Source organism: Rhinolophus ferrumequinum, chromosome 11 (genome assembly GCF_004115265.2).
Source record: "Rhinolophus ferrumequinum isolate MPI-CBG mRhiFer1 chromosome 11, mRhiFer1_v1.p, whole genome shotgun sequence".
Taxonomy (NCBI): Eukaryota; Metazoa; Chordata; class Mammalia; order Chiroptera; family Rhinolophidae; genus Rhinolophus; species Rhinolophus ferrumequinum.
The window spans coordinates 25904247-25919151 of NC_046294.1; the positions used below are offsets into that span (position 1 = coordinate 25904247).

Consider the following 14905-nt stretch of genomic DNA (forward strand, 5'->3'; position numbering starts at 1 on the left):
AATAGCAACAAAAAAATCACATTCAGTTTATCATTTTAGTACTTGCCTACCCGTAAACTAACGAATGTTCACCACACATTAACAAATTCTTAATTTGAGATCATACTAGTAAATTGTGTTTCTTAATGGTGGACAATATTTGCTACATAGTTCTCCTAATATTTTGTTATCCTAGGATTATATTTACTTGGTTTTTGCTGCATTTCATCACCAACTCTTCTTTAATTTCCTTGATCTTGTTGATCTCTGAATTTTTAGGATTTTCATATTAGTGACTTAAGTTGTATTTAAGTACCACAGAATATTGTGTTTATGTTCTAAAATTAAATGATTGCTCGTAGAACAACTTAGAATCTACTGGGAAGATACAAAAACAACCAAGCATTAATTAGTGATGAGGTAAAATACACACACACGCACACACACTGAAATAGTACATATAGAGCTTTCATTCACTTACTCATTCAATCAACAAGTATTTATTGTTTATGTCCCACACTCTATTACAAGAGACACAAGACAGAGTTGGCTGTAGTCCTTTTAAAAGCTTCGAGTTTATCTGGGTAGACAATTAAACAAGCAACTGAAATAACTGTGGGAAGTACTATGCCAGAGGAAGTACAGGGACTGTGATAGTTAATGACTTGTTGTAGTTACAGAAATATAATAAGACAGATTACTTGAATGATTGAAACCCCTGAATCAACGTGAGGCTAATCCAAGAAGATGTATGAAGTGGTAAATTTAATATTTTGACTGAGGGGAGAGATGAATGGCTAGAATTAGAGAAACTTCCTTTTTTCTTTTTTTTTGGCAGAGTATTATAAAGCTTTAGACAGTATTGAGAATCAGCTCTAATGAATAATCCTACCTCATCTTTTAGAAATGATTTTTTTTACTTTTGCATTTTTCCCCCTTGTTGGTTGTCTTCACTCGATCTGTTCTTTTCTTGTCTTTTCAGCAGTAATCATCAACGAACTTTGAGTTTGAGTAAGGCAATGCACTAAGCAAGAGAGACGAAGAGGTAAATACTTTTCGCTGTCACCACACCTGTTACTGTGTTTTTCTTGTATGTATGTTTTACTTCAATTGTGTCAGTGTTCTTTCAAGCTTGTTTCACACCTTTTTTGGGTCTTTATTTTATCTGGGATTTTCTTTTTGTTCCTGCCTTCCTAACTTCTTCATGTCTGATGTTTCAACCTTTCTATGAACCTATTAATCGTACTGTATATAATCCATCTTATATTTCTCTTTAGTAATACCAACTTTTTATTTCCCCAATTCACCTCTTTACCCCTCTCTGGTTGTTCTTATGACCACTGAGGCTTCTCTGTGAGCTTTCCAGTTCTCTCGAAGTTTGAACCTTGTAATGATGTCTTCCAGCCATGTGGTGATATACATTTATATGCTGTTTTTAAAAAGCATTCTCCCTTTTCCATTTCAGTTTTTAAACCTAAATTTTTTGAAATTTTATTTTGTTTTTTTCATGTAATTGACTTGCAGAAGATAGGTTAATCTGAATGATCAATGGGTGTTAATTTGTGGGTTAAAATGTGTTATACAGTTGATATGAAGTCTGTTTAAGTCAATTAGAGAATATAATGAAGGTGCTCCCAGAGCGTTAGGAAACCTTGGAAGTTAGCTTGGAATTCACTCTTGTTTATCAACAATAGCACCTGACTGAACTTGTCATTGAGTTTAGGCTTATACATTTGTTTATATTCCAATACATATAAATAGGTCTATATATTTAAAATAAGTGACTTTATTACTAAGCTACTAACTGGACTATATAACAAAACATTTCTGGGTTGTTTGTTTGTTTATGCCTAGCTGTTTTTAAAATTAGTGTCTTTATAACAGTTTCTTTTTTTTTTTTAATACAATACGAAATACCTCACATAGAAAGGTAGCATTGGTAAGACATGTAAAATTGGGTGTGGACATTTAATTTGGTTTGTTTTCCTTTCTCAAATTATTTGAAGAAACATTTTAGTGGTGGTTAATATCTGCACAAATTTCAAAATAGTTGATATTATACAGAGTGTAATATTATTATACTCAATTTCAATAGTTGAATATAATATTTGTATAATGATTATTTAAGATGAATGAAGCATTGCCACTTCTACAGTTCAAATCTAAAGAGATATGAAGGTAAATATCAAATTTTAAAATATATTCTTCACTTAACATCAGGGTTACTATAGCACTATTTTTTATTACTTGAGTCAGCACACTAGTAATAAACACATTTAGCATTTCAGCTACTTGCAGCCTTTCAGTTTAATTATTTAGAGACTGATGAAAAACAAATCTTATATGCTAAAGGGATTTCTGCAATGATGGATTAGATGCCAAAATAATGAAACCACACAGCTTAAAAAATATACTGAAGAATACATCTTTTCTGATGAATTTCTACAAAACTATCATATTTTAAAAATATTTTAAGCAATTCAAAGTATTACTTTTTAATCTATTGTAGAAGCACCATGAGTATAGTCTTTCGTAGCTCATTAGCAATTTCTTTAATGAGTTTTTTTGTGTGATAGATAAAATAACAGACAAATGACAGATTGTTTGCCTTTAATGATTTCCCTGTTTCAAGTCCATTACAAAGCAATTAGAAATCTGACAGCATTTTCACTCTGCATTACTGATCATCGAAAGTGATGAGGAATGAGAGGTGATGAATATTAATTGTATATTTTCATATGATTATCATAAATTATTACCTTGTCTGATGTGCTGCAGGTGAAGCAGGAGCATTAGAGAAAGACAGTCAGATATATTAATTTGAAAGGCTATATGATTTTTAAAACTCTTTGTCTATAATGTAAATCCTATTCTGCAATGCTAGTCTATAAATATTAAATTAATTTTGTTTAGTGTCTATCTGTATTTGGGGTAACTTAAATAAGTTTTCTTATTTCAGTACAAGGAAAGGAAAAATTATTCCACAGTACAATGTACATATAGGTATTTAAATTTAGAATTTTAAAACTCTTAATTTAGAAAATGAGAGTGAATTTTATTGATACATATATATATGTATATAATATTCAGATATATCAATATAGAAAAAGATATACTTAGAAATTGATCTTAGTCTCAAGTTAAAGTCAGGTAATCTTGGAAAAGAGAAGTAAAACAAAAAATTTTAACCAAATATAAAAGGAGGTTTTGCTAGGTCCTTTGTAACAGTTCTTTCGGTCTTAGTCCAAGGTATATCCTGTGTCCCCAGCTCGGTCTTAGTCCAAGGTATATCCTGTGTACCTAGCTTTTTACTTCAGGTAGATAAAGCTACACCCATCATCAGGACTCAAGTGCTGTTATTACTTGGTTCCCAGCCTTGGACTTAGAGCAAAGTTTGGTCCAGAAACCAGATAATAGTTTTCAGTACAGGGAGAATTGGCAAACTTAAAGCATTTGAAAAGATTAGAAATGTACTTAGTAAATTATATTTTGATATCTCTCTACAGATATTAGTTGAGAATCAATACATAATGAATTGAGTTGAATTTCATTGCATTAAAGAGACGATGTCTGACTTCAGTCCTGTCTTTTGACCTTCTTGCTATGGTTTGCTCTGTGGCTTATATACCATCTCTTACAGAGGCATGCCATCCTGGATCCATCTCTGTTTTTGAAGGTCATAATCTATATGATTATGGGATAATAAAAAATGGATTATTTGCATCCTTCTTAGAAATTCTCCTTATTTTATATCAACATTATATATTCCCATTATATATATGTATATATAGATAGATAGATGATATAGATAGAGATATATAGATAGAGATATATAGATATATATCTATATGTATTCATATTAAAAGTAAAATTGGCAACCTTCACAAATGAACTTTTTGTGTTCTGGAAAGTTGTGGAGAGCCATCTGAAATTCATTACATATTTACTCAGGGAAAAGTCAGATATCATAATGATTAAAGCAAATTATTAGTTAAAAGGGTCAAGACCCTCGCAGTTAGTAGCCCAATTTAATAATATTTTTACTGGCTAAGCTTTTTTAATATATCATTCTTGATGTCTTATGACCTTCTAAGATTTTGTTCCACAGCGACCTCCTTCATCTATAGAGCAGATTCAACTACCTTATTTCCCCGAAAATAAAACCGGGTCTTATATTAATTTTTGCTCCAAAAGACGCAATAGGGTGTATTTTCATGGGATGTCTTATTTTTTCATGTACAACAATCTACATTTATTCAAATACAGTCATGTCATCTTCTGGAACATTGTCATAACATACTAAAAGTGTCCGTATGGCTGACGATCTTAACTGGGGCTTATTTTGGGGGTAGGGCTTATTTTCGGGGAAACACGGTAGCACACTTTACAGAATCAAAACGGTGATTCCCAGCGCTGCCAACTCCTCTCCTTCTCTTTCTCCTTTTCTTCTCTTTCCCCTTTTAACATACCACCAGCCAACATAGGTACTTGACTTTTGGCTAAAGTCTCCGCTTTTTCCCTGAAAGGAATTGGTTTAGAAATCTTACATATTTTTCCTAGGGCAGAGAGCAGGTATGCATAGCTGAGTTCATAGGACCCTGGGCTGTCCGACCATGGCAGTGCTAGCAGATCTACAGCTGAGGAAATAAACACTCCTAAATTGTAAATAGCTGCATCTTCTCTGATATCAAGGTGTTTTTGGAACACATTCCATCTCAGATAGTGCAGGATGTAGAGCAAAATACAAAAATGAGGACTACTGTTTATAATAAGCACTTTCACATTTCTCGTATAACAATCCATATATGATCCATATAACAATCCTATAAAGTAGGCAAGTGTAGGGACAGAGTCCCAGAGAGCAGTTTCCAGGCTCTCGGCCTCACGTGGAAAGGTGCTGGCTTGGGTAGTAGATGGCCGTCAGCTGTGACTAGTTGACCATCAGCTGTAACCAGTTAGCCATTAGCCACTAATATAACTGCTGCAGCTACACTAGCAAGCATGGATTGCGGCTAGCAAGGGGGGTTCATTGGTTGGCAGAGAAGTGGACTTTGGATTGCGGTTAGCAAGTGGAGTTAGCAAATGTGGATGGCGGATTGCGGATCGTGTGGATCCTACTTCCTGTGTTGCACCCGGCCGCCAACGAGACTGGGGTGCAGGAAGACCCCCTGTTGGGGTACTGGAGGATATTTGCTTTTGTGTCTCGACCAGCTGCCATCGAGAATATAGTGGTATGAGCCCCTATCCATGGCTCTGTTGGTGTTCCTTTTTGGCCTCACCATATCATGCATTCTGTGCGGGGAGTGGGACCTGAGTCCCTGCATGACAGATGGTGCAGTGAGCAGGGTACGGTGCCGGCCACAGCTCTCCGAAGGGCGGTGGAGCAGTTTGTGTCTACCAACACTCTGTCTCAGGAAGCCCGTGAGAAGCAGCTGCTGGAGAACTGGACCCCCGTGGAGGGGTGGAAACACGTGGACGGTTTTCCAACCAGCATAGGCCAGAGAAAGCGAAGGTCGTTCCGGCCGTGTGGATTGGGAGTGCTTCCTAAGGCAGCCCAGGTGTGGGACTTGTAATCCCAGGAGGAAATGCTTGCTGAGTCCTCGGTGGAGAATGCGGGTGAGGTCAAGGTCATCCTTCACCCCTAGGTTGGGGAGGACTTCGAGCCCTCGCCCTCCAGAGTGGGCACACGTTGTGGGGCCAGTGCACAGCCCTGGCGAATGACTGTGGACTATGGGGAATTGCCTTCCATCCCTGATTTGATGGACCACTTGACTGTTTGCTTGGAAACATGCCACCATATGGTAGAACTGGAGGATATTTGCTTCCTGTGTCTCGCCCGGCCGCCAGCGAGACTGTGGTGCAGGAAGACCCCTTATTGGGGTGCAGGCGGATGTTTACTTCCTGTGTCTCAATTGGCTGCCATCGAGAATGTGTAGGCACCTTGGCTGTGAGCCATTATTGTTACATTACAGTACCCTGAGGAACCCTGGCTGTGCCCAGGAAGTCGGGCTGTGCCCAGAAAGACTGGCAGTACCCTGAGAATCTTGGCTGTTCTCAGGAAGTCTGGTTGTGCCCAGAAAGACTGGCGGTGCCCTGAGAAACCCTGGCTGTGCCCAGAGGGTAGGTGGACATCGAGGGATACCCCCTGGGACATTACCTGAACTGGACTGAAACTTTTTCTCATGAGCTGGGTTCCTGATACATGGCCTCTTGAGGAAGACGCTTATCACGTAGATTGTGAGGCAAGACCCTGGAGGGGTAGAATGTGGGGACAGAGTCCCAGAGAGCAGTTTCCAGGCTCTCGGCCTCACGTGTGAAGTTGCTGGCTCAGGTAGTAGATGGCCATCAGTTGTGACTAGGTAGCCATTAGTCACTAATATAACTGCTGTGGCTACGCTAGCAAGCGTGGATTGCGGCTAGCAAGTGGGGTTAGCAGGCATGGATGGTAGATTGCGGATCGTGTGGATCCTACTTCCTGTGTCTTGCCCGGCCACCAGTGAGACTGGGGTGCAGGAAGACCCCCTGTGGGGTACTGGTGGATGTTTGCTTTTGTGTCTTGACCAGCTGCCATCAAGAATATAGTGGTATGAACCCCCCGTCCATGGCTCTGTTGGTGTTCCTTTTTGGCCTCACCATATCCTGCATTCTTGCGCGGGGAGCGGGAGCTGAGACCCCGCGTTACAGTAAGGCAGATACTATTGACATACACATAAGGAAATAAGACTGGGAGGGACAGAGGCAAGATTCAAGCTCAAGTCAGCTGACACCACATCTTTTGCATTTTTGTCACACTACATTAGCTCCCACATGTGAAAGCTCTAAATGGCTACAATTTTAGAGATGGAAGAACTTTAGGGTTCCCCTTCTATCATTCCTCTGTGCCTTTTTTAGACAGAAAATGAACCCAAAAATGTTTAGCATGTACCCCAGTTCTGGCCCCAAACTAAGATCCGAACTTCAGGACTTCTTGGCCCAGTTCCAGTGGTCTTAAATACAGTTCATTGGCTTCATGTGTGCTGAAGCTGCAGGATTATTTTTTTTTTCAGTTTATTTTTTTCTTCAGTTATTAAAACAAATAATTGATTATAGTCCTGGCTTGGTGACTATAAGTATTCTCCCCTTGTTCTTACTGTTTGTTAGTTATAAAATGAAATCAGTTATGTCTGACGAAACTCTGATAATGCACGTATGTCCACGAAACATTCTGGACTGTCCTAGGTGAAGGGAGGGAGAAAAAGATGGGACTGCCTTGTATTGAGAGAGCAGAGGGAGATTACTTGCCTCCCGCCCCTCCACCCCCGACTCTTTCCTTCTTGATGCCCTAAGAGACATGCTTCCCTCTCTAATTTGAGAGCATCCCTGATTGGTTATTTCCAAGGTATTTAGGTTTAAAAAGATAGTTAAGATTGAACAAACAATTCAGTACCCAATTTTTTTCTTTCTGAGATATATAGATTATTATTTTTATTGTTAACAGAGGTTGGGAAAATAGAGATGTTGATTATATAATGAGGAACAACAATTCTCCTCGTCCAAGAGGAAGCTCAGTTCAACACAGTGCTGGCTCTTGACTGATTTCTAACAGACCAAATGTTTGACTTTTCCCAGCTGGTGTCTCTTTCTGCCATCTTTGTGCTTCTAATCCCCTGAGTACTTAGCCAGCTGGTCACGTGATACACAGAAGAGAATTCTTGAAAATTGGGTTCGTTTCTTGACTCTACATCTTGATCTGATCTTACATTATCTGATCTAACCAAGTAACAGCTATTTTTCACATACTTCGTTTCCAGTCTGTTATGCGCACTTATATTTAAACACCACTCTGTTTGGTTACCACTTTCTCTAGTCATATGAGTAGAAGATCCTTTTAATTAATTCACAAAGTATTCCCTCTCAAAATTTCTACCTAAAATGGGTGCAGCACCACTTAATTGATGCAAGTCATTTTAGATCCCTAGGGAAAAGAAAGGTCAACACGGTGGAAAGAAAACTAAGGGAATACATTTTTTAAATTTCAGAGATCTCAGGGATCTGATGTGATGGAGCTAAAACATAAAGGAGGCCAAGATTCCTGACTAGTCATCAGTAAAGATGTTGACTCAGTTCTGAAACAGGTTCTCAAGAAAGAGATGTATCAATAGCCATTGGTTTAGCATTGAAGCCAGTTTTTAAATACTTTTCTTCTTAAACCGCGTTTTTTCTATACTGGATTGGGGAATAGAATAAAAAGGCTTACAACATTGAAACAGGTTATGCTGTTCACTTTTTACTTGATAATATGACCTGTCATTCTGTCAGAAAAAGATACTAAGTTCATCTGGCATATTTGGCTTTTCAAATACTCTGTGGGTTATTTTCCAGTATTTTTTGAGCTTCTAGGTGTTACTAATTGATTGTTTCATTTGTTTCTGCATATTCCCAGGTTAAACTAAACTGTCTAATTACCAAAACCATTTTCCCTTCCTTTTAAAGATGGGAATGTTTTCCCTTTTGCGGTCTCCGGGGACATTTTCGCATCACTTTAGGATGGTGAATGCAGGGGAAATAGTTGAAAAACAGGAATAAAACGATGATATTCTTTTTTCGTTTTGCAGTAGTCACATAATTCTTGTGACCTTATTCTAGTCTATTTTGATAGTCATAAATGTTTGACTAATATTTTAATTCACTCTTTGGACTTCTTAAAGTTTAAATTTACTATCCTCCCCCAGGGCCATGGGGAAGAGGATGGTGGTGGCGACAGATTTCTCTTCAGTAAAAGTATAGGATCATGCACATGCTTGCTGAGAATGCTCTTCTTGCAAGCTGGTTCAGTCAATCCTTAGACATTACAGTATGTGGGTTGTTTTTTTTGTTTTGTTTTGTTTTTGTTTTTTTTTAATCAAGGAGTGAGCCCAAGGTGAGTCCTAGAGCACTGTTTTGTCAACTCATATTCGGTGCCCTGCCTAGACTGTGAGCTTTAAAAGCTTTTTAATTCTCACTCTGAGAGAATGTTATGTAATAATTGTTAATGAAACAAATTGGAAGTCTAAATGTATGTAATCAGATTTGAAGGATTTGTTTCCCACTAATAGATGAGCAACTTTGCTTTTCTGATTGGGTGGCTTACCAGTACCTTTGAGTAGATTTCAATCTTCACATCATGGCTTATAGGACTGCTTCCCTCTCCAGCCCTATAGAGTGTATGTTAACCCCTCTTAAGCTTTAAGTATAAAATTCAGAGCACTTTATCAATATGCATTCTGTGTCATCCACGATACCTGTAAATAGGAAGATTGTATTTTAATAAAGGGAGAGGTGAAAGAAAGAACTCTTTGAATTTCAATTCAGTACATTGGCATAAAGATTTTTGGACCATTTATTGAAGTAGTAACTCATGGGTTAGCATTAAACTTCTTGGGCTTCTTTGTGATCAAAAGGACTTTCAGCTTTCCACAGTCAAGTGTTACATTTAATGAATGTGAATAATAAACTTATGCAAAATAAAAGAGAATTTAATGCTTGGGAGGAAAAGATGTTTACGCAATTTTACCCTTACAAAAGAACTGACCATTAAAGTAATATAGAATGAAAGAAGTTTTTTTCCTGTATTCATGTTGGAAAATTGACATAAAAACCTTAAGATTTCCCATACGGCATTTAAAAACTTTTTTGAGCCTGCAGTACTGCTATGTGATAATCTTACATTTCTAAACATTAAGTGTTTCTTGCTCTAAAATGGGAGCTAAAGCAAGGGTTGAATGAATAATCGTTTACCTATAAAATATGCATATTTATGAAAAAGTGTATACATTTGAAAAATTGCATGTATTTTCATGGTCCTATTTACTTGTTACTATGGCAGCTACCACACTGCCTAGTATTTATGTTGTCTAAGATTCAGAGCACCTTTTCAAAAAAATAAATATGCCAGAACCATGTATTGTATTTACTTTGGTGTTTAGAAAAAATATTTATTCCAATGCATATTTTTGAAGAAAAATAGCAATAAATAATGTAAACTTCAGCTTGGCTTAAATGGTACCTTTTCCTGTAGTATGTTTTTAAAATCCAAACAATTACATTTTTTCTTTTTCTTGTTATAAAAATCAGAATAAAGTCTAGAAATAATGCATTTTTAAAACTCAAAACTCATGAGTCAATCTTGGAAGGTAGTCTCTTTATTTTTCTTATGTTTATGACTTAATATTTTTATTCATCACAAATTTCTGAAACTATAAAACATGAACACAGACAAAATATTTTAATGCTAGCTAATAAATCAGAAAATGTAAATAGTTTGCATTTCTGATTACAGATGGTTCTTTAATGTGAACAAAAGACTTAAATTTTGTATTTAAAATGAAAGGCATGGCTGCTATTATTTTTCTTGGTTTAATTACTTAAATTGTTTTCTGACATGTGTGATACATAAATGTAATTTCTTAATGTTAAATATCAGAATGGAAATCATGAAGCATAAAATCAGACATGTTTCATGTCACATATTACCTGTTAAGAAAAACTGCAATACAACATTTAGGTTCAACAGAATAGTGAGCATATTGTCCCTGATACTTGTAAACAGGATGGATCTGTAGTTTCACAGTTTATGTTGACAGTATCTTCGTGGGAAATGTAATTATCAAATAAATTATAACATGTCCTAGTATTAAGATTATTAATAGTAATTTTAATTGCCTTTTGAAGATAATTGGGTATGTTCTCATAAGTATAGCGGAAAGGTGGCATTGGGCTAATTAGATATTTTGAACTTAGTTATCTTTAAAATATCTAGAAGTTTAACATATATATTCTATGTTTTAGGAATTTCTTCTTTAAATGGTTTTCTAAGTGGAATTAAAATAATTTATAGTCCATAAAATCTCATGATTATTCCTTGATTTTCCTTCCTCAGTATTGATACGATGAAAAATTTAAATAATGGTAATTTTAAAAATGAATTTTTACTACCAGTTAGAAAATTATTCTAAAATTGGTAAGATTAAGGAATATTTTGCAAAAATCTTCTCCCATTCAGTTGGTTGCCTCTTTATTTTGTCGATGGTTTCTTTTGCTGTGCAGAAGTTTTTTAAGTTTGGTAGAGTCCCATTCATTTGTTTTAGCTTTTACTTCCCTTGCCTTTGGAGTCAAATTCATAAAATGCTCATTGAACCCAAAGTCCATAAGTTTAGTACCTATGTTTCCTTCTATGCAGTTTATTGTTTCAGGTCTTACGCTTAAGTATTTGATCCATTTTGAATTAATTTTGGTACATGGTGACAGATAGCAGTCCAGTTTCATTCTTTTGCATGTGGCTTTCCCGTTCTCCCAGCACCATTTATGGAATAGGCTGTCTATTCTCCGTTGTATGTTTTTTGCTTCTTTGTCAAAAATTATCTGTCCATGTTTATGTTGGTTTATTTCTGGGTTCTCAGTTCTATTCCATTGGTCTGTGTGTCTGTTTTTCTCCCAGTACCATGCTGTTTTGATTATTGCTGCCCTGTAGTACAAGCTAAAGTTAGGGAGTGTGATACCTCCAGCATTGTTCTTTTTTCTTAGGATTGCTTTGGCTTTCGGGGTCTTTTGTGGTTCCATACAAATCTGATGATTTTTTTGTTCTATTTCTTTAAAAAATGCCATTGGGATTTTGATTGAGATTGCATTAAATCTGTATATTGCTTTGGGTAATACGGCCATTTTAACTATGTTGATTCTTCCTAATATCCAAAATATACAAGGAACTCATATAACTCAACAATAACAACAACATAAAAAACAAACAACCCAATTGAAAAATGGGCAGAGGACCTGAAGAGACATTTCTCCAAAGAGGGCATACAAATGGCAAATAGACATATGAAAAAATGCTCAACATCACTAATCATCAAAGAAATGCAAATAAAAACCACAATGAGATATCACCTCACCCCAGTTAGAATGGCTATCATCAACAAGACAAATAGTAACAAGTGTTGGAGAGGCTGTGGAGACAAAGGAACCTATGTGGTGGGAATGCATACTAGTGCAGCCACTATGGAAGGCAGTGTGGACGTTCCTCAAAAAATGAAGAATAGAATTACCATATGACCCAGCAATCCATCTCCTGGGTATCTACCCCAAAAATCTGAAAACATCTATCCGTAAATACCTGTGTGCTCCAAGGTTCATTGCAACTTTACGGTGGCCAAGACATGGAAACAACCAAAATGTCTTTCGATCGATGAATAGATAAAGAAATTGTGGTATATATAATACACAATGTAATACCATTTGGTGGTAAGAAAAGATGAAATAGTACCATTTGTGACAACATGGATGGATCTTGAGATTAGAATGCTAAGTGAAATAAGTCAGACAGAAAAAGCAGAGAACCATATGATTTCACTGATATGTGGTATATAAAACTGAAAACAAAAGAAGACAAACAAATGAAAAAACAAAAACTCATAGACAGAGATAATAGTTTAGTGGTTACCAGAGGGTAAGGGGGAAGAGGGGTGGTAGATGAGAGTAAAGGGGATCAAATATATGGTGATGGAAGGAGAACTGACTCTGGGTGGTGAACACACAATGTGATACATAGGTGATATATTACAGAATTGTACACCTGAAACCTATGTAACTTTACTAACAATTGTCACCCTGATAAACTTTAATTTAAAAAAAAAGAAAGAAATACTTTATTTCAGTAATGGTGCTGTTAGATGGCCTTCCACACACTGTTTCTGGTAGTTTTAGGAATTGGTACATTTCTAAAACGCAATTCAATTTTGAAATATATGTCATCAACCTTAAAATCATAGTATTCATACACATTGATCCAGGATTTTAACTTCTGCAACGTCTTAAACAACTATTCAGTGGTACGGTCAAAGGTATGTACAAGAACCACAGCTTTATTTACGATTGGAAGCATTTGGAGCAACTAGGCTAGGATATTAAACAAGTGATAAAAAAATTATATTTTCAACAAATATTTAATATCGTAGACTAGTCACATTAAATAATCACAGCTGTATGTAAACTGTGCATTTCATATGGTCATACTTTTGTTTAAAAAAAGACTATATCTCTATAAAATCATAGATGAAAGTCTGAAACAAATATTCAACAATTATAATGGTAGCTAATTCTCCAAGGATAGGAGATTATAGGGGATTTTTTAATACTTTTTTTTCTGTTCTTAATATGGGCCTTTCTGTAATAACTGCGGTTATTACCATTCATATTGTTTTTAATCAGACAAGTTAATTAAAATTGTATTAACATTATAGCGAAAGTTCAACTAGTGGAGGAACCATTTTGTCTTGTTCAACATTGAATTCATTGTGTTTTTTTAAATCTGGAACTAGCTGTTACTCAAATAAATATTTGATGAATGGATGGATGATAGGATCAGGATTAGCAAAATGATTTTAGGGAAAACACACTCGGAGGGCCACAAAGATGCCTTCTTTATGTTTGAGTAAACTTGATTTGTTTATCATAACAATAGATGACAAGATAAAAAAGTGATAAGAATATGCAAGAACTGCTCTGCTAACCGTAGTTCTCCTATGGTAGCATAGGATAAGGTAAAAGCTAGATGACTGAGTTTTATCCTCCTACATTTAGTTAGTATAGTTGTATAATTACAGCTTATTAGAACAAAACAAACAAGCAAAACCCTTTATCATTGAAATTCCAACAGGAAAAATAGCATGTAAGACCATTAACAAGCTCTTCTTCAATAGTTGGAAGTTTTACATCCTTTCTTTTTATCCTTAAACTTATATTTCTACTCCATTTCTTCCATTGAGTTTTATCTTTTATGCTTGAAAGTCTTTTATAGGCCACTCTATCATACAACAACAACAAATTAAAAAATGTCCTGTGACCATAAGGTTATAAGTATTGAAAAATTTCCTCAGGATTGAGTTTTTATTGTAATCATTTTTAGTATACAGTTATTCAAAGCAGCATGAATACATTATCATTTTTTATATTTATTAAATGTAAAAAAGTAAAATTTATTGGAAATGTATATATTAATGATATAGACTGACGGGGGCAATTATAATTTCTTCATTAAGGGAATGATGGAGCTTGCCCTTGATCTGAGACCCTGGAATGGGCATAAAAGGAGCGCCTCTCTTCTGTGAAATGACAGAATGGAGACTTTCCAAGGACACACTTGAGTTGAAGCAGGCAGCTTTTTGGGCAGTTGCATTTTAGCAAAGCATACGTATGAAAGGCAAGGATCTGGAAATCGACTTGCTTAAAACTATCCACACTTGCATGCCCTTTGGAGAGTCTCCAGGTGCTATTTGTAACTGGTACTGAGTGCCCCAACTTGAGACCATCAAGCCTCGTCTTCAATAGCTGACACGTGGTACCTATTGAGTGCCAAGCGCATCAATTTGATGAAGTGGCTACTCTTCTTAACCCCATTTTACAGATGAAGAAACTGATTCACAAAGAGGTTGTGACTTGTCCGAAGTGCCACAGCGAGTAAGTGGGCAGCAGGGATCTAAACCCAGACACTGGCTCTGGAATCCAGGGTCATAGCTACTGTACACTTGAATGCCTTTTTCTTAAAAAAAAAAAAAATAAAGATGGGAAAGCAGACCTGGAGGTGGGCATGAAAGGAAAGCTTATATTTATGTAAAATTTCTAAGCGATGGGAAGTAAAAGGAAAAAAATAGTGCTTTTTCAGCGTGTCAGAGAATAAACTATGCATGAGTTAATTAAGCGAAGGCAGTGCCTTTATCTGTACTCTACTAAAATAGCATAGTATTATGTCAGTCAAATTAAAATTAACACATTTTTATTTCTTTTATTTCTAATTAACAGTTAATTCTCATTTAATTAGTAATGTGCAGGAATGTTATCTGAAAACCTATTGTATTCTGCATATTCTTCTTAACCTGTTAATATGTTCTACTTTTAGTGAGGATGACACTGT

The 14905-nt window shown here is 36.0% G+C and overlaps 1 protein-coding gene across 1 annotated transcript in view; it reads left to right on the forward strand.

Moving 5' to 3' along the window:
- DCDC1 (doublecortin domain containing 1) overlaps window positions 1-14905 on the forward strand; it is a 382228-nt gene that overhangs the window by 3826 nt on the left and 363497 nt on the right. The window contains exon 2 of the mRNA XM_033119858.1: window positions 962-1024. The gene's annotated coding sequence lies outside the window, so the exon portion shown is untranslated. The remainder of the gene's footprint in view (window positions 1-961; window positions 1025-14905) is intronic.